This window comes from Tupaia chinensis, unplaced genomic scaffold (assembly GCF_000334495.1).
Source record: "Tupaia chinensis unplaced genomic scaffold, TupChi_1.0 Scaffold000005_2, whole genome shotgun sequence".
Taxonomy (NCBI): Eukaryota; Metazoa; Chordata; class Mammalia; order Scandentia; family Tupaiidae; genus Tupaia; species Tupaia belangeri.
The window spans coordinates 3,830,507-3,849,764 of record NW_006159434.1 but is presented as its reverse complement, the minus strand read 5'-3'; the positions used below and the strand labels follow the sequence as shown (position 1 = coordinate 3,849,764).

At 35.9% G+C, this 19,258-nt stretch overlaps 1 protein-coding gene and 1 pseudogene across 1 annotated transcript in view; both read right to left on the bottom strand.

Moving 5' to 3' along the window:
• PCDH11X (protocadherin 11 X-linked) overlaps positions 1 to 19,258 on the bottom strand; it is a 779,107-nt gene that overhangs the window by 162,290 nt on the left and 597,559 nt on the right.
• On the bottom strand, positions 5,606 to 6,614 carry LOC102485206 (ATP synthase F(0) complex subunit B1, mitochondrial-like; annotated as a pseudogene).

The following is a 19,258-nucleotide window of genomic DNA, read 5'->3' as shown; positions in this document are numbered from 1 at the left end:
GGGACTTGAACCGCAGTCGACTACGTGGGAGTCTAGCGACATAGCCATTGCACTAACTGCTGGTCCCAACCAACTGATTTTTGACAAAGGGTACCAGTCAATCCTGTGGGAAAAGGAAAACCTCTTTAGCAAATGGTGTGGGGAAAAACTGGAGATTCATCTGCAGAATGATGAATCTGAACCCCTATCTCTCACCATTGAGAAAAATCAGGCCGAAGTAGACCAAAGATCCAAATCTAAGACCTCAAACTATAAAAACTGCTGCTGGAAAACACTGGGGAAGCTCTGGGAGACAATGGGGTAGGCAAAGTCTTCTTAAATAAGACCCCCAAAGCACTGCCAATAATCCCCAAAATAGACAAGTGGGATTACATCAGATTAAGAAGTTTCTGCATGGCAAAAGACAGAGTAAATTAGTGAATGACAACAGTCCTCAGAATGGGAAAATATTTTTGTAACCTATGTGTCAGATAAGGGACTGATAACCAGAATACACAAGAAACTCAAGTAGCTGATTTTAAAAAAGATGATTAACCCTATTAAAAGATGGGAGAATGAGATGAAAAAAACACTCTCTAAGGAAAACATATGAATAGCCAAAAGGCATTTGAAAAAATGCCCATCATCCATCATTGTAAGGGAATTGCAGATCAAAACCACAATGACATACCACCTAACCTCAGTCAGAATGACTAAGATTAAAAAAAAAAAAAAAAAAAGATAAATGCTGGCAGGGGCATGGTGAAAGAGAACACTCCTACACTGTTGATGTGAATGTAAATTGGTCCAGCCACTGTGGAGAACAATATGGAGATTACTCAAAGATCCACAAATAGAACTACCATATTATCCAGCAATTCCACTTCTTAGTATCTCTCAAAGGACAAAAGAATTCTTAATCAGAAACATGCTCGTACATCCATGTGTATTGCAGAATTATTCACAATTGCTAAGACATGGAAACAACCCAAATGTCCACAAACAGATGATTAGATTGAAAAACTGTAGCACATACACCCTATGGAATACTACTACTCAGCTATCAAAAACAGCAAGACCCTGGCTTTTGACAAAAAGTGGAAGAATATGGAAGATTTACTGCTGAGTGAAGCAAGCCAGGCTATGAAGGAAAGGCATTGTATGTATCCACTTAATATATACTGTGTATCTGCACTCTATGGCCAAAACTGAATGATTGAAGGCTATAAAAACTAAGTAAATAGTTATGAATACCAAATAGAGTGTGGGAAGAGGGCAGGTGAAGGAGTAGAGTCTGAGGAAGGACATTAAGGAGAAAAATAGACAGGCAAGGCATTTATGAGACAAAGAAATGGATTATTAACTATTGAAGATAACTTTCTAGAATCGTGAACTGGACAGGTGAGAAATGTACACATGTAATATTCACTTTGAAAGTTAAATACTATGACTGAATGTATAAAATAAATTGAAATAAAAATAAATAAAAAATAAAACTTTTAAAATATTTATTTTAAAAATGATCAGATCTTTATTAGTATTCAAAGGGTGCTTTTTTTGAGAGAGAGATTTTTGCTATAGGGCGTGTGCACTCACCAGAATGACAGAGAGAGACAGAGAGATAGAAAGCGAGAAATCATCCCCCAGGGGGGATGTCCATGCTACAGTCTCTTCTCCGTTCTCCTCTTGGGATCTTGGGCACGTATGCACACGCACCCAACGTGAGTTTAAGCCACCGGGTCTAGGGTTTGAACCGTAGTCAGCTACATGGGAGTTCAGCGACATAGCCATTATGTTAACTGCTGGTCCCTCAAAGGATATTTGTTGGGTGGCACATTATTAAGTCAATCAAGTGTCAATTAAAATGAATTACCTAATCATTGTCTTATTTATATTTAGATGTGTAAAAAATATAATTAACTACCAAGTTAATAAAAAAACTTTTTAATTTTTCAGGTGTGTGTGCTCACCTTAGGAAGCAAGACAGAGAGAGAGAAATGGAGAAAGTACCCTCCAGTAGGGCATGACTATGATGCAATGCCTTCTCCTCTGCTTCTCCATCCTGTTGGGATATTGGGCACACACACTTATATCCAACATGTTTCTCAAGTTGCCAGCGTGGGACTTGAACTGTAGCTGACTGTGTGACATCCAGATTCCTTATCCATTTGGCTACAGAACCAGGACCAGCAGAGTGAAAGAAAAAAATTTAACTGAATGGTCAGAAGTAATATTACCTTGGTCATAATGTTTTTTGTTTTTCTGAGAGGTTTTTGCTATAGGGGGCGTGCACTCGCCTAAAAGACAGAGAGAGACAGAGAGACAGAAAGCGAGAAATCTCCCAGGGGGGATGGCCATGCACAATCCTTTCTCCTCTATTCTCCTCTTGGAATCTTGGGCACACATGCACACGCACCTGACATGAGTTTAAGCCACCAGGTCCAGGATTGGAACTGTGGTCAACTACATGGGAGTCCAGAGACATAGCCATTAAGTCAACTGCTGGTCCCAGTTATATTTATTTACAGAAAAGTTAAAATGTATATATTTAATATTCCAATCTATCTTAATTGTCAGATGAGCAAAAAAAACAAACTCCTAGATGTAAGTTAATTAGTGTCTATATAGATAAAACAAAGCAAGATAACTTAGTTCTTTAGCAATATATAGCTTCCCAAATGCTTGCCCCGACTCTATTTTCATGTAGAGAAGATGAAAAGATTATTCTCAAACAATTTGAAGACAATGTGATTAATACTGGTGGGGATTGAAAAATAGACATCTTAGACATGATAGACAATTTCAGTTGACAATACTGTTCCACTACTTCTCCCCACTATCTATGTATGTATCTATCTATCAATCTCTTTAAGTTATGTGCATTTCCACATGATCTGATTACTTACAACTACTTTTACAGATATTAGGCTTGTCAAAAACGGAAATTGAGTTCACTTAAAAGTCTTAAACTCAAATGAAATTCTGTGAAATCTTTAATATTTCCCTTTTATCATGGTACTGATTCAATGACAGTATTATCATTTAAGAAAATAATTACTCCCTTGTAAATCAAAACTATGTGAGTTTCACATATCTTAAATGGAAAGCGTCTATGAACAAATTTTATAAATGCATTACTACCACCATACAAAATGTCAACACATTTTCTGTACAAGTATAGAGACTTAGACTTAGAACTATAGATACTATAGAAAATACAGAGATAATTCATTGCTTTTACTTACATCCTAAGAAGAGTGTTAGGAATCCTGCATTTTTTAAATTTTATTTTCAAGAGACAGTATTTTTATATAATGAAGTTAAGGCTGACTTTTTTTTTTTTTAAGAAAGAAAAGAACGAATGTATTCTGCAGGTAAATGTACATTTTGTAAGCTCAATAGAAGACTAAGTATAATGGAATTGATTTTAGTTCATAATTCAAGCATTAATTTCTATCAGTGATGAGATTTCAAAATCAAGGTTTTCAGAATAAAAAGATGCATTATCTTAATAGTCAGAACCATAAAGCAGATGCTATCATGCATTATAGATTTAGAATTGTAAATCTGACTTATTTTCATTTGTGTACTATATATATTGCTGTCTCTGCCATCGCCTCACTTCCTAATGACGAGTCACATACAGCAAACTAGAATATTATTGCAATACATACTTAGTAATTTCAGAATATTTGTAACATATTTTAAACAACTTTTCTACAGCAGAAATTACAGAACCTTGTTCCGCTGTGGCTTTTGGGAATATTTTATAACACAGCACTAATGACTATAGATTTATGAATGATCTCACTAGAGGTAGCAAATTACTGTTAGCAAAATAATCAAAGCTCAACCATATAGCGAAGACATTTGTAGCCACTGAGAAGACAAAATTCCCTGAAACTAAGCTATTGTATTAGCTAGGTACCTCACTCTTGGATAAATTAAAAAAAAAAAAAAAAAAAAAACTTCAACACTGTCACAAAAAATGAACATTACAAAGCAAAATGTATAAACTGTTCAACTGACATTAAATTAAAACTACTGAATAAACATGTAATCAATTGTCATGGAAAATATTATAGTATTAATTCTTCACTGTTATTTTTCCTATTTGATATTTTTTCTGAGTCCTATTTAACATTATCTCCATCCTACAGATAAAAATATAGAATAAAAGTTTAAAAAATGGGGTAAGGACAGAAATATTATGCATATTAGCATGAACTGTCACAAAAGTTTGCCTAAAATTTTATGAAATGACACTTAGAGGATATTTTCACAACAAGCAAAATCTTAAAGTTGCTTGCAATACAACAGGCTCGAGCCTATTAATTTTGACCCTGTAAAGCAGTCATTGATAACTGGCCTCCAAAGATATTAAAGCAGATGGCAATTCTCACATTCTCACATGAAGCATATTTTATGCATGGACAGAATCTCCTAAATGAAAAACTTCTTTCTCTAATGTTTAACAATATGGTGGAAATTATAGGAAAATACGCTACACTGGAAGAAAGTCATCAACTACTTCTCAATTTTTCTTCCATGACAACAAACTTTTGTGTGTTCTTATCTATCAATGAGACTCAGTGGACAGTGATTCTCAATAGGCTATATGCCATATTACTAGGGACTTCAGAGAATCTTGGTAGTGAGGGGGTATAATTTGAGAAAACTTATAGTCATTGCAATATGTGTTCCAGACAAGAGGATTCCCACCCACTTACAATCCTTAAAAATCACTGATATCCCCACGTAACTCATAAACTACTATAACCACAGGCCTATATACAAAAGTATCTGAAACATTAATTAGTTTGGCTTTTCATTAGCCAACTGTGGATTATTCTTCTAAAATTTCACTAATTTCCTGACCTTGGTTTTCAACAATGCACGATTTAATTCAGAAATGGTGTATTAATATTTGTTAATAATATTATCATTAACAGACAAAAACAGCTATTAACAGATAAAATATTAATAACAGACAGATATTAACAGACAAAATGTTCTCTGTTTTTTTTGCTTAAATTATCATTTTATTTCATGATGGTAAAATTAATTACAAATTTAAGTTATTACTTGGTAGTCATCAGTCAAGGAGCAAGTCTTATTAAAAGCAAACTGCCTGTTTCAAAAGTGACTATAAGGACCAGCAGATAGCATAATGGTTATGTTGCTGGACTCCCATGTAGTTGACCACAGTTTGAGTCCTGGACCTAGCTGTTTAAACTCACACGAGGTGCATGTGTGTGCGTGCCCAAGATCCCAAGAGGAGAACGGAGGAGAAGGGATTGTGGCGTGGCCGTACCCCAAGGGGGTGATTTCTCACTTTCTCTCTCTCTCTGTCTGGCAAGCACACACGCCCTATAGCAAAAACTTCTACCAAAAGAAAAAGAAAAGTGACCATACAACTCTGAATGCAGGGTTAGAAGAATGAGAAACTTATCACTGGCCAGTAAGACTTAGTTCTTTCACTATATGGAACTCAAACTTCTCATTTTTAGAGCAGGTAAACTGTAACTTCAGGAGACAGTAATGTACAAAGATTTTGCCACATAGACTGATTTCTAAACATTTCGCCAGTCAACTGTTTCTAGCTGTCTAACCGGGATAGACACATTCACAGAACTGGTTGTGCTTGGGCCTTCTTTGCCAGCAGCTTCAGATCTGCAATGCACTTGGCAATTGTCTCTTTCTCCTGCACCACATGCTTCTCCACCCAGTCAATCACGTGCTCTTGTTCTTTTCGAACCATCATATTCTACATGGAAATGTGATAGTCCAACAGGTTCTTTACCTCCTTATACCCTCTATGGAGCCGTTCCCAGTAAATATCCTCCAAGGTCTTAGCAATATTGTTCCTCTGGACATCAAAAAATAATGGTGCTTCTGAATCAGTGCCTGCTGTGACTTCTCCAAATCAATCACATCCTGGGTTTTTTGGATGGTATCCTGCTTTGCTGCTTCTAGTTGGGCAATTTTTTTTTGAGAAGTTTTTCACTATAGGGCGTGTGCGCTTGCCAGACAGACAGAGAGAGACAGAGAGATAGAAAGCGAGAAATCATCCCCCGGGGGGGATGGCCACGCCACAATCCCTTCTCCATTCTCCTCTCAGGATCTTGGGCATGCACGCACATGCGCCTGGCATGAGTTTAAGCCACCAGGTCCGGGACTCGAACCACGGTCGACTACATGGGAGTCCAGCGACATAGCCATTATGCTAACTGCTGGTCCCTAGTTGGGCAATTTTTTGCTCATTGTGTTTATCAGCAAATTCTCTAACAGCAGCACCATATTGCATAGACAAGTAACCCCGCTATTGATATAGCTGAGAAGGTCTCTGGGGTAATCACATTTATTTCTTTGGATAGAAAATACAAGATAAGCCCAGTTCCAAGCATATGAGGTCCTGTTACACCAGTTTTAGGATAAAGGAATTGGAAGAAGTCCTCAGAGATCGGTTCAAGATGAACTTTTCCTTCCATGTTCAGGGAGAGGTGGTACAGGGCAAGATGTGGCTGTCCTGTGTAAAAGACCCTGGATGCCCACAACATTCCTGGACCTAGGAGGGCAACGTTCTTCAGAGAAGGGGCAACTACAGCAGCAGAGAGTATCACCCAGGACAACATAGTCAGCAAAGGTCGCCACAGACTTAGCGTCCATATGATCCTGACCACATAATCTGTCGGGGTCAGTAGCAAGCTTCTCTGTGATATTAGTGATCAGGGTACTAGTAACCTCATCTGTGCTGTCTCGTCATAATGATTCTGAAAGCGGTTCTCTGCCTTCACAGGGCTGACAGGCTTCTCAGTTTCGTTTTTATATGCCATTGCTAGCATAGCAGTTCTCACATTCAGGTATCAGTGTGCTTCCTATGCCCTCAGGAGTCCCTTTTCAAATACTGCTGTGGTTCTCATTGGTCAAGGTAAATTTTGTCATATAAGTGAAAGGAGAAAGCCACTTAGCATTCCTAGTTACCTTCCCATAAATGCAAGCAAATGGCTATTTATGCCAATTCCAGTCACTGACTACTGCCAAGTAAAGTATTTATTATTTGCCTTATAAGTTAACATTTTATTTTTATTGAAAAATGCAGAACCAAATATCACAGCTTTGAAGCATCTAGAATGTATTTGGTCACACCCAGGCATTGTCTGGTGAAACCACATCCTATTCGTACCCTCGATAGATCTAGGCTCAGTGCAGTGTTATCCCCTCTTACCTTATTGAAAGACAAAGTATATGAATCCATCTGCTCCAGGTTCTCCCTACCATATGTGTTGTGAGAGCTCTCCTGCCTCGAAAGAGAGGGTGACACTATAAATACCCAGGTGCCTTGACAGCTGTGGTTTACAAGCTGAATTTATTTAGTTCACGTTAATTATACCATCAAGGAAGCTAAAAGGCTAAATTTTCAGATAGCACAACAGTGCCAGCATGATCACTGAAAGAAAATAAATAAGTGAATGCATAAGCATTCATGATAATAAGAGAAGAAATGACGTTTTTAGAAATACAGGTAAACAAAGGCCATGATGCGGTAGGCATTCAACCACCTGTCCTACCTGGCAAGAGAGTCCATATTCCAGAGTTTGGGCTAGAATACTTTTAAATTAAACTATTTGGGCCTAAAACAGCCACTGCACCCCCACACTTTCATTCCTATAGATAAACCAAAATTGTACAGGTTAGGCTGTTTTTCTGAGCTGGTTGCTAGGTTACAGCCAATCACAACAGCAAGGCTTCAGTCAATCACAGGCATCCCACTAATATGGTTTTAAACCATATTAATGCAGACAAACTTCAAAATGTAGCCAATGATTTCTCTACCTCACTCTCTTACCTAGGTTTTTTTATATGACAATTTCCTGTTCCACTGACTTAAATGCCAACTTGACCACTAGGCTGGCCAGAGTTATCCAGAAGTCCGGAGACAACTGCCTGATTAAAATCATCTTAAATTTTGCTCTGTTAAAACCATACTATATTAAATAGACTGGTTTATTTTTTGTTTAATGATACCAAAGCATAAAAATCAAGGGAGACATCAGAAAAGAATGACTATGATAACTGGTACTTCTGCCTTGCACATGCTCCTGTACACACTCCTGACTTCCTCCATTATCTCCAAACAGGAAAGCCAGGAAGGGAAAACTTCACTCTTACAAAGGTCGGCTGGAAGGAGAATAACACACAGAAGGGCAAACAGAGGGAAAGCACAGGAATGTGTACAAAGTCATCCACTGCTCCATCAGTCAGTCAGTTATGGACACAGATGCACGATTCAACTCATGATAATAAGGGTTATCAGTTCCCAGAGAAAAACCATTGCCACTTCCTTTATGATCCACCCGCATGTTCTGCAAGAGTTTTATTATAACTGAATGTAGCACCTGCAAGACATGCTGCTGTATCATTTGTATACTTGTATGAGAAATTACAGTGGCATCAGTAAATGCTCATTGGAGGCTCATAAATAAAAATTTCCATATTACTTCTAGTCTCTAATGCATTTCAACAGTATATTTAAACACTCTAAATTTGATTACATTATTAAAAATTTTGATTGCTTAGGATTAAACATGGACACATGCCAAAGACATAAAGCAAAGATAATATGATTTTACGTTAAGTTCATGTCTCCATTTATTAATGATATTTTAAGTTGACCAGCACTATTGCACTTCACAGATCCTTTTTGTGACTACTTTCTGAAACAATCACTAATAATATGCTCATGAATTTTCAGACATGTCTTTTTCATTGGAAATGTATTATTACCTATTGAAGATAATTTTATAGTTTTATCAACTGGACTAGGGAGAATATTCACATGTTGAAATATTCACTTTATAAGCTAAATAACATGATTGAATGTATAAAAGAAAATTAAATTAAAAATAAGTATTTAATTAAAAAAAGAAATAAAAGCAAGGAAGTGGCTACTATAAAAAAGTAAAAATCTTTGTTGTAGCTGAAAAAAACTATAATTATAAAAGCATTATTATTATAAGATCTTAAACTAAGCCAGGTGTGCCATTTAAAGGTAGCAACAGCTTATGAAATAGACATTATAGCTCTTATTTTATAGATTAGCAAACTAAGGATCAGAGGTGTAAAGTCACTTGCAAATTTTTTAAGAAACTGTAAACTTTAAGAAATAGAGTTCAATATCATGCCAATTTGTACTCATAAATCACTAACTTTTGGCTATAGTCAATATAGTCAACAGCCCAGAGAAAAGAAGCCTCAGAACATGACTGATCTGAAATTTATAAAATAAAACTATAGTATTACAATTATTTTTTTCCTTATCCAGGATATATATACTATTTTACTATCTGAACTATAAGAGGTGATATTTTAAGTTACAAAAAATTCAAAACCTTAGAGGTTTTATCATTATGTTTTTCAATAGCTTTAGTTTGATGTGTTTGTGCATATGGAAACACACAAGCATAAAGATAGACTTATAAGAGAAAATAGTAGAATAATTCTTCTTTTTGAACTTTCTCCCACCTCATTAACACTTAAGTCATCCTTTCTTGAAGGAGAGGAATTTAAAGAAGTAAAGCTGAGTAGGAAAAAAAAGAAGGAAAAAGAAAAGGAGAATATATCAGTAGTGAAGGGGAAGAGAGAGGATAAAAGTGAAGGCAGTATTTTCCTTATATGTTTCAACTTCTTCTCTAATGTGATTCTAAATAGTAAAATGGCAAGAATACTAAGAATTATGAATACTAAATACTGAAAAATGTATCTAGGTTACCTTGGGCAAATCATTGTATATACACCACAGCTAAATCTCTACCTTTACAAAAGCAGAAACTCAGACAAGATCAGCTCCAAGTTCCCTTTTACAAAAAAATTATTATTTTCTTTAGTATTTTCAGCTTAAATTAAGAGAGAAAATATTCATAGGGTCAGTTGGTGGTGTGGTGGTTAAAGTGGCAGGATGCTAATTGGGCAAGTACATGGTTCAAGTCCCAGACTTGGCAGCTTTAAAAATATCCTGGACATGTGTATGTGCTCAAAATCCCTAATGGAAAAATGGAGAAGAGATTGTAGTGTGACTATCCCTCACAGGAGGTGATTTCTTACTCTCTCCACATCTTTCTGTCTGTCTTAGGCAAGCACATGCACCCTTTAACAAATTAAAACAAAAAAAGAGAGTTAAAATATTTATAAAGAAGAGCATATTAAAGATAAGGATATTTTTTTACAATTTCTTCAGTCTTTCAACTTCATAAGTGTAAATAAGTCACATTTAATATTTTCCTAAAGTAGCATTATTTTATGTGACAGTATGTAAGCATTGATATTAGGTATAATATTATTATAATTTTACCTCTATATTGCTTATTAGCTCTATTTTGTCATCTATAAGAAAATATGATTTGATGTTAATTTTTCCTTTTTTGAAATGTATGAATCAGTCTTAAATATGATGTAACCAAAAGTAATGCAGGCCACATCATTATTATAATATTCATGAAATTGATGAAAATGCATTCCTTAGTCAATTCCACTTGCTCTTTCTCTACCTTTCATTGCCCTTTTAAGACAGAACAGTAATGTTGCAAATTGCTTGCAGCAATGCCTGAAGTCTAGAACTACTAAAATGTCCTTCTAGCTCTATAAACACTACTTATGCTCTATTTATTAGGACCAGAACATTTTGGTAAATTCCATTATACTTTGAGGATAATAGGTATGTATTGATTGCCTAGTAGCTTGATAGTAAAAAAAAAAAATGCAACGCTGAAAGAAGTAACATATTAATAAAATTTTTCATCAAAATACCAATATTCTGTATTTTTCTTTGAATAATCCTTCTTTGAATTTATACAATTTATCTACTTCTCTTTTAATAAATTCTCCAAAATAATTGTCTATGCCAACTGTATCCAATTTCTCTCCTCTCAGTCTATCTTGCATCTACTTGATCCAGACTTTGACTCCTAATACTACACAGAAATTGATTTTTTTCAAAGTCAAAAAACAAACAAAAAAAAACACACAAAACTTTCCACACTGCTAAAACCAAATGGTTATCTCTCTGACAGGATCTCATTTTCTTGACTTTACATTTGACATTGTTCATTATCTTTCTCTTTCTTGAAATATTTCTTTATATGGCATCTGGTCTACCACTGGCTTCATTTTTGTCTTACATTAATACTGCCTTTTCCTATCTATTTTGCAGATGGCTTTTCAACTCCATTAATACTAAATGTTGGAATATGGGGGCCATCAGGTGATGTGGTGGTTAAGGACACTGGATTCCAAGTGGCCAACTGTGAAAATCATGCCAGGCATGTGTGCATGTGTGGCCAAAATCCCAAGAGAAGAATGGAGGAGAAGGAGTTGTGGCAAAGTTATCCACCTTGGGGAGTGATTTTTCACCATCTCTCACTGTGGAAAGCATGCACACCATATGACAAAAAAAAAAAAAAAAAAGAAAAAGAAAAAGAAAAAAAAGTTGAAATGTTCTAGGAATCAGGCCTCAGACTTCTAGCCTCCATTTATACTCGTTCTTTACATGATTTAATCCATTTTCATGATTTAAAATTCCATCAATTAATTTCAAAGCAACGCATCTCTCCTGAAATCCAGCCCTGCATATTTAGGTGCCTACATATTATTTCTATTTGCTTGTCAAAGAGCCATCAAAAGCTTTTCGCCAAGATGGCACCTCAAGTGAAGAAGGAAACTCCTGCCCCTCCCAAAGCTAAAGCTAAAGCAAAGGTTTTGAAGGCCAAAATGGCAGTGCTGAAAGGTGTCCACATCCACAAAAAAAAAAAAAAAGAATATCCATACATCACCCACCTTCCAGAGACCCAAGACTCTGTGGCTGGGGAGGCAGCCAAAATATCCAGGGAAGAGCGCCCTCAGGAGAAACAAGCTTGACCACTATGCTATCATCAAGTTCCCCCTGACAACTGAGTCTGCCATGAAGAAGATAGAGGACAACAACACACTTGTGTTCATTGTGGATGTCAAGGCCAACAAGCACCAGATCAAACAGGCTGTGAAAAAGCCCTGTGATATTGACGTGGCCAAAGTCAACACTCTAATCAGGCCTGATGGAGAGAAGAAGGCATATGTGTGACTGGCTCCTGATTATGATCCTTTGGATGTCGTCAACAAAATTGGAATTATCTAAAGCAAGTGCAGCTGGCTAATTCTAAATACACACTTTTTCACCATTAAAAAAAAAAAAGCCATCACAAAACTGATTGCCTCTCCAAACTTTTTACCTTTCACCCCAAACTTACTTTCACAGTATTTACCATATTTCAGTTTTAAAAATGCAAACTTCTATTTTTTTGGGCCAAAAAATGAGGGGTACACTTGATTCCTCCAGTATTCTAAAACCACACATCCAATAATATTAACAAACCTTGCTGGCTGCAGCTTCAAAATACATCTGTAATATAACAACCATGCGTCACATCTGCTACTATTCTGGTAAAAACCGTAATTCTCCTAAATTATTTCAATAGCTTTCTATATGGTTCTCTTTTTGCTCCAGTCCCATTCATTTTGTTTTCCAAACAGCAATCATAGTAATTATCTTAAAACATATATTATTATATTATGGCATTTTTGTGCTCAAAATCCCATAGGAGTCATATCAGCCTCTCTTCTTCATGCTGGTAACAACAATTTGTCCCATGAGCCACTGCTGAAACCAGCTTGCAGTTTTTATAACACTTGCAGAACAATCCAGAACACAACCCTTCTCACAGACACCAATATACCAGTTGGTCAGCATATCCTTACTCAGAGTCCTAGGCCCATGGAACCCTCCTCCACACTTGCAGACATAAACATCAGCTGAGATGTACTTTCTCTTCAGAATGCTTCAGTTCTGTCTAACATGTCATAAGCCCAATATAACCAGTATCTTCTATGAATTATAACTAAAATCTCCAGAAAGAAAAATAAAAAGCACTACCTGAGTACTCTAAAATAGAAGCAAGAAAGGCAAGAAAGGCAAAAAAAAAAGAAAGAAAGAAAGAAAAGAAAGAAAGAGAAAAGAAAAGAAAAGAAAAGAAAAGAAAAGAAAAGAAAAGAAAGAGTGGGGGACAAGTTGTAGAGAGAAATAAAAACATAGGTAAGCAACTCATTCAAGGGTGGGATTAACCATACATTTTCCCCTTTTATTTAATAGATTTTACCCATAGAGTAGGCTCCAGTTGGGAAGCTGTGCAGAGATGTGGAACTGGCAGGTAAAACTCCAATTGAAATTGTATCTTTATAGCCAGTACAACCAGGAAAGAATCAGAGAATATGAAGAAAGTCCTAGAAACAAATGTTATATAAAAGTACTCCCTAATTCTACGTATAAACACGTAAATCCCATGTGTGCCTCTTAACTGCATAAGCCAGAAACAAACTCAAAGAAAAATAGCAAAGGAATTTTGAGAACTGAATCATGATATAAAATACAACCTAAACTTCACATTAACTCCTGAGTCATTCTTGTACTGCATTAATTCAAACATCATAGGAAAGTCTTTCAAAGCTGAAATGAGATTGAAATATGAGGTTACTAAGCAAACAAAACAAATAAACAGAAAAAAATCACCATTATCTAGACCATTGAAATAGGGCCTAGGGTCTAAACTGCATAGCATTTGACATTGAAAGAATGAAAAAAAAAAAAAAGAAAGAAAAGAAAAGACTGATTCTAGAGGGCAAAGGAAATTAACACATGCAAATTTTGAGATGACCCAGGTATTTGAATTGTCAGGCAAAGATTTAAAATAAGCTACTGCAGGGGGACCAGCAGTTAGCATAATAGCTATGTCGTTGGACTCCCATGTAGTAGACCACGGTTCGAGTCCCAGACCCAGTGGCTTAAACTCACGCCGGGCACGTGTGTGTGCGTGCCCAAGATCCCAAGAGGAGAATGGAGGAGAAGGAATTGCGGCGTGGCCATCCCCCTGGGGGGTGATTTCTCGCTTTCTGTCTCTCTGTCTCTCTCTGTCTGTCTGGCAAGCGCATGTGCCCTATAGCAAAAACCTCTCAAAAAAAAAAAAAGAGAAAAAAGTAAGCTACTGCAGCTAAATACCTACTTTATGTAGTAAGTGGGAAATTGGAAGATATTTTTTATAGAAATAGTACCTATAATAATCAAATGAAAGTTTTAGAATTTAAAATGTAATATTGCAGCATATAATATAAACAATTCAGTTAATGAGATCAATAATAGAATTGAAGTGACAAAGAAAAGTGATGATAAATTATCTAATCTAAAGAATAGAGAGTGAAAAAAAAGAGTGAAAAATGAATGGAGAAAACCTCCGAAACAGTAGGACAATTTGGTAAGTTCTAAAATACAGTATACATCATCAAAGTCCAACCAAGAGAAAGTGATCAATGCAGAAAAATAGTTGAAGAAATAAAGACTAAGAACTTTCACATTTGATAAAAGAGATAAAATATATATGTTTTCTTTTTGGAGAGCTTTTTGTTATAGGGCGCGAGCGCTCACCAGAAAGACAGAGAGAGACAGAGAGACTGAAAGCGAGAAATCACCGCCCGGGGGCATGGCCATGCCGCAATCCCTTCTCCTCCATTCTCCTCTTGGGATCTTGGGCACACATGCACACATGCCTGGTGTGAGTTTAAGCTACCAAGTCTGGGGTTCGAACCATGATCGACTACATGGGAGTCCAGCAATATAGCCATTATGCCAACTGCTGGTCCCAATAAAATAAATTCTTCAAGCTCAGTAATCCCCACCTTCATAAACTCAAAGAAAGCAATGCCTAGAACTGTAATCAAACTGCTAAAAAACAATGATAAAGAATCAAACCTTGAAAGAGGCTAGAGATAAACAACCCATTAAAATTAGAAAGTATTAATCAAATTACCATTGATTTCTCATTAAAAATCATGGAGGTCAAAAGATAATGGAACATCTTTATTACTATTATTATTATTAATCATATGTACATAATTGCACATATTTATGGGGCACAGTGTGATTTTTGATAAATGTATAAAATGTGTAATGATCAAATCAGGGTTATTACCATAATCTTCACCTCAAACATTTATCTTTTCTTTCTATGGGGAACAGTTACAATCCTCTCTTCTGGCTATTTAGAAATACACAATATATCATTGTTAACTATTATCACCCTACAAAGCCTACAGAAGAGGTGAAAATATTTGGAAACTAGTCATTATTAGAAGGAATTAATATCTCAAATTGCAAATGACTAAAATATCTCATCAGACCAAAAAATAAACAAATAAAAGAAAATCACATTTGAAACTGTAAGCAATCTAAACTAACAGTTCTCATACAAATGGCTAACAGGTACATGAAGAAATGCTCGACATCACTCATCTTCAGGGAAATGCAAATCAAAATCGCAATGAAATAACATCTCACTTCAGTTAGAACAGCTATTGTGAAAAAGATAAAACATAATGAATGATGGTAGGGATGTGGAGAAAGGGGAACTCTTTTACACTGTTGGTGGGAATATAAATTAGTACAACCATGATGGAAAATAATACAGAGGTTCTTCAAAACACTAGTAACCACCATATGACCCAGTAATCCTACAACTGGATTTGTACCCCGAGGAAAGGAAATCAGTGTGTCAAAAGGCCAGGATCCTGAAGCACTGAAGTAAAAGAACTAACTAGGAAACCAAAATTTTATCTGCACTGAAAACAATCTTCAGTGTGAAGAAAACATAAAAGGTTTTCAGGTAAAGGAAAAGTCAGAGAAATCATTGCTAGGATTCCTCAGGCTGAAGGGAAATGACATAGACCTAAATTTATTAAGTTTTTCATCTTAAAAGAAAAATGATAATATCTATTTCATTATTGTAAGTAATCAAACAATTATCTCAATGCCAGTAGAGAGAATTTTCAGGAATAAATGAAGAACAAAAGGAATAATGAATATATGGATGATATGAAATTTCCTTGGGGCCAGCAGATGGTGTAACAGTTATATCGCTTGACTCCATCAATTGCAGTTCGAATCCCAGACCTGGATCCTTAAAACGGATGCTGGGCATGTGTGCATACATGCCCAAGATCCCGAGAGGAGACTGGAGGAGCAGGGATTGTGGCGTGGCCATCCCCCTTGGGAGTGACCTCTCACTTTTTGTCTCTCTGTCTCTCTGGCAAGCACATGTTCCCTATAGCAAAAATCTCTCTCTCTAAAAATGAAAAAAGCAATTTTCTCTTAAGTTCTTTAAAATATGTATGATAATTGAAAGAGAAGTATGTAGCTAGAATCCAGATGAATACTATGCAAAAATGTTGATGAGGAAGGGTAAAAGGAACCTACATAATTGTAAAGAATTGACATTCTTACTGTAATAGTAAAATATAACTCTGAGAAGTCTGTGAAAGGTTAGTGATATTATACATATATGTATGTCTAGCCCAAGTACTAAAACATAGTACAAGAGACTCAGCCTCAATGGCATAAACAGCAGGGTGCCGCTGCATAATTCTGGAGCAGCGCAGAACAACATTTAGAGTGCAGCCGAATGTGCCTGCAATCCTAACTAACTGCGAAGCTGAGGGAGGGGAATCATGGTATAAGGAGACTGTGTCAAATCTCTCTCTCTCTCTCTCTCTCTCTCTCTCTCTCTCTCTAAGAGGGAGATTTGGGAAGGAAGGAAGAAAAAGAAAGAGGAAAGGAGGGAAGGAAGAAGAAAAAATACAAGAAAAATAACCAAAAGTCAAAAGATAAATTAAAGTGGAGTACGTAAAAAATATGTATGCAAAGAAATGAAAACCAGCAAAAAGGTAGAGGGAGAAAGGAACAGAAAAACAGAAGGGACAAAGAGAAGACACATATCAAAATGGTAGAATTAAATCTAATTACATCAATGAATAATTAAAATAAATACCTGCACCATAATTGAAGGGTCTTTGAAATGTTCATGAAAAATATATATTATGAAAAAAGCTAAGCATGGATTTCCTCTTTTTTTCACCAAAATGAACACGTACTTTAATTCTGTTTTTCCATAAACTTTTTAAAGCTCCCTCATATATTATGAGACTGTAAGTTCTGATTAAAAAACAAAACAAAAGGCCCAATTACATGTCAACAAGAAAGCCACTTTAAGTAGAAAGGTTTGGATAAATTCAAAGTTAAAAGATGAGCCAGCATAGTGCTTAAGCAGGCTGGATCTCATGTGTTAGACCATGTGCATTCAAGTCCCAGATGTGGGAGCTTGAAAAATACTCTGGGCACATGTATGTGTATGCCCCAAATCTTGAAATGAAGGAGAGGCATAGGAGAGGGGACTGTGGCATGAATATTCTCCATGGGGGAGGGTGATTTCTCATTCCATTCCCCAACTCTCTTTCTCTGGCCAATGCAAGTGCCATCTGGCAAATTTTTAAACAAGTTAAAAGTCCAGCAGGTGGTGTAGTGGTTAAGGTGCTGGACTCCCATGTGGTCTACTATGGTTTGAGTCTTGGACCTGGAGGCTTAAAACTCATGCCAGGCATTTGTGCCCAAAAATCCCAGGGTGGGCCTGGAGGAGAAAGGACAGTGGAGTGGCCATACTTCCCTGGGGGCTATTTTTTCACTTTCTGTCTCTCAACCTCTCTCTGTCTCTTTAGCCAGCACACAGACCCTATAGCAAAAATCTCTCAAAAAAAGTTTTAAGATGTAAAAATATATACCATGCAAACAATAATCAGAAGAAAACTGAAATGGCTACACTAATTTCAGAAAAAAAAAATAGACTTCAGAGCAAGGAATATAACCAGAGGTAAAGAACGAAATTTTGTCATGATAAAAGAATCAACTCACCAAGAACGCTTAATAATTTTACATGTATATTTTACATCAGGACCTTAAACTACATTTCAAAAGAGAAAATAAACATAACAGTTCAAAATAATACATAGGCCAAAGGAAGTCACAAGGGACATAACAAATATTTTGCGTTGAATGAAAATCAAAACAAAGCAAAGAAAACAATGGATAGTATGAAAATTACAACAGTAAATACAACAAATTAGAAAACGACAATTCTCAATCCTATGTTCTCAATATCTACCTTAAGAACGAGAACAATGACAAATTTCACCCAAAGCAAGCAAAAGGAGGAAATAATAAGGAAAAGAATAGAAACTGATGAAATATTAAACAGAAAAATCGTAAAAAGTGATGAAGCCAAAGCTGGTTCTTTGCAAAGTCCAGTTGAAAGAAAATAAAAAGCAGTAACACACAGGAGTTTAATAAATATGACATTTACTTGTATTCATATCATTTTAATTTAGTATAGAAAGAGATGAGAACTTTAAAAATCCATGTTCACACATGCTTTGGTAACTTAAGTAGTAACAATAATAGAGTCTTTCCATAAAAAGGCTTAAAAGTTAATGGAAGTTACCAGATAGAGTGTGGGAAGAGGGAGGGAGAAGGAGTGTCTGAAGAAAGACATTAAGGAGAAAAATAGAGATGCAAATATTTATGGGACAAAGAAATGGATTATTATCTGTTGATGATAACATGTATAGTATTTCCGACTGGACTGGTGAGAAATATATTCATGTTGGAACATGCACTTTATAAGCTAAGTGACATATATGATTGAATATAAAAAGAAATTAAAATAAAATTGAAAAAACAGTTAATGGAGAAAGAAAAATGACATATATATTTCATTAGAGTAATATTTAAAGATGAAACTCTAACCTTATTTACTTTTCTTAGCATTTTTTAGTGTATTTTTATTCGTCGTGACTTTGTATGAGTGAATTTTCCTTAAAAACCTTCCTCCCAAAATGGAATTTACTCTGGGTATCTCAGTGAAAATTTACCCTGCAATAGCAGAGTCCCTATTAAACTATCTGGCTTTGTAGAATGTTGGATGCTTGTACTGCTTAGACTCTGGCTTGTTGCCCCCAGGGACTTAGGTGCATGGAATGGCATTTGTCTGTCAATGTTCTACCCAGTAAACAAATTATTAAATGAATAATGACAGTAAGTGAATGTAGAGAAATGGCAGTGGGAAAGCAAGTGGGAAGCTATGAAACCCCTGCTAAATAGATCATAAAATTTTGTCCTCTGGTGCCATTTTCTCACTATTCTTAATATGCCACATTGCACTAAAAATGAAATTTACATAGCTATCATTTCCATAGAAGTCCCTTATACAGCCAGCACAGGGTAATTTGATGCCATTCTAGGTGGATAATATGAATAATTTATGAAAAATCTCATGGGGACTAATCTTGTGTTATTCAAGGTTAAGACATATTTTTC